Here is a 2028-nt window from a genome sequence, read left to right as displayed (position 1 = left end):
AACAAGTTAGTTTCCTTTTTTCCCAGACATATGAAAATGTCTCAAAAATTTCAATAAAATTCTCTTAAAATTCTCTACTATTTCTGCTGAAAGATTTTATCAAGGCTTGTCATCCCACCTTCATTTGGGCCTGAGCATCCCTAGAATTCAATCTCTCCAGACATAATCCTCCAGTCTTCTGATAGATGTGGGAGGATCTTTCCCTGGCTGCAGTGGTAGGACATGAATCCAGGATCCTAGCTACCTCTTTTAAGCACTTTCAATCCATCATCCTGTTCAGATTCATTGCTCCACCACTTTCAGGTGTATCTCGTGTCTTCGATTCCTGCACCTTTTTCACGTGCCTTCTGTTAAATTAGACATTAAACCCTTCAGACATTTGTGCACAAATGACAAATTCCTATAATCAATTAACCCCTAAAAGTTTTCCCATAAGAGTCACTAGACACAGATGCAAAAGGGCTACAGTTATGAATAGACACATTAAAAACCAATTTATTTGTATACAAAAAGAGAAAAGTACTTACAGAGATATGGCAGCCTCAGTTTTACAATTTCAGCCAAGGTCAAGAGCAAATACTATGAAAGTCCATTACTGTTTACCTTTTAAATTGTCATGGACCTTCAGATATTTTCACACACAGTTCAAAGACTCTCCAGCACAAATCCTGATTTTCGGTCTCTGAACTGAACTGAACAACAGGAGGCCAATCAGGTCTACCAGGCTCTCATCCTATACACAGCTTCTGGCATCCAGACTAGATCCGTTAGAATGCAGGATTCTGTTTCAAAAAAAATAGCATTTTTATTATTTAATTGATTTTTCAGCCAGCAGTCATGATTTATAGAAACAGATTATTTTAGTTTCAATTTTATAGATGATAGAGATGTTTTAACCATGAATGAGTACAAAACAATAGCGTGAATAAGACCTAGTATTTATAGGACAACAGGGTGACTACATTCAATACTAACTTAATTGCACATTTAAAAATAACTAAAAGAGCTTTGCACCATGGCAGTATTGTTGCCAATGAGGTTTATCTGAGATGTGATTATTGCTAATTGAAAACTTTTCCCAATACTCCACCATGACGACTTGTAACATAGTCAGTATTGGCAATTTTTGACAGTCTCTGTGGAGATGGAGACTGAATATTTCAGTAAAAAAAAATATATATATACATATATATAAAATAAATAAATAAAATACTAATGGAATTGTTTGAAACACAAAGAATAAATGCTTGAGGGGATGGATACTCCACTCGCCATCGTGTAATTATTTCACATTGCATGCTTGTATCAAAACATCCTATGTAGCCCATAAATATATACACCTTCTATATATCCATAAAAATTAAAAATTTAAAAACCTAAAAAGAGACATTTTAACCAAGACAGATATGTCAATGGCCATCTTTGACTCATGAACTTTGAAACTGAACACACTTGTCACCCTCTCATTAAAAACTCAATAGTCAGTAGTAACAGCATCAGAACATGAAAGTCAAGGAGTCACAAAAGGCTTAGAGTTACAGTTGTTGTGATATTCCTTGATCCAGGGGCTGCTTCTCTGTTACACTGCATGCTTACAAGGTGAGTGAGAGTTTTGTTTTTGTTGTTGTTGTTGTTGTTGTTGAAACCAAGACAAATAGCAAAGATAATTTTATCAGCAATCAAAAAATCAAATATTGGCCAACATGGAGAAACCTCTACTAAAAATACACACAAAAAATTAGCTGGTTGTGGTGGCGCACACCTGTAGTTTCAGCTACTCTGGGAGGCTGGGGTAGGAGAATCACTTGAACCCAGGAGGCAGAGGTTGCAGTGAGCCAAGATCGCACCACTGCACTGCAGCCTGGGCAACAGAGGGAGACTCTGTCAAAAAAAAAAAAAAAAAAAAAACCTTCAAATTTTCAGTCTGTTTATAATTCTCTTTGGTGGAAAATAACAGCTACTACACATAATTACCCTGTTTGCAAGGATCTTATGTATCTGTCAATATCAGCATTTTACTTAAGGAAT

The 2028-nt window shown here is 35.9% G+C and overlaps 1 non-coding gene across 1 annotated transcript; it reads left to right on the top strand.

Moving 5' to 3' along the window:
- Nucleotides 1–1004: 1004 nt before the first annotated feature.
- LOC129478233 (U4 spliceosomal RNA) lies at nucleotides 1005–1145 on the top strand. Its single transcript, XR_008656365.1, has one exon. It is a non-coding gene; the product is annotated as a U4 spliceosomal RNA (small nuclear RNA).
- The last annotated feature ends 883 nt before the right edge of the window (nucleotides 1146–2028 follow it).

This window comes from Symphalangus syndactylus, chromosome 2 (genome assembly GCF_028878055.3).
Source record: "Symphalangus syndactylus isolate Jambi chromosome 2, NHGRI_mSymSyn1-v2.1_pri, whole genome shotgun sequence".
Classification (NCBI taxonomy): domain Eukaryota; kingdom Metazoa; phylum Chordata; class Mammalia; order Primates; family Hylobatidae; genus Symphalangus; species Symphalangus syndactylus.
This window is presented reverse-complemented; position numbering and strand designations above follow the sequence as displayed.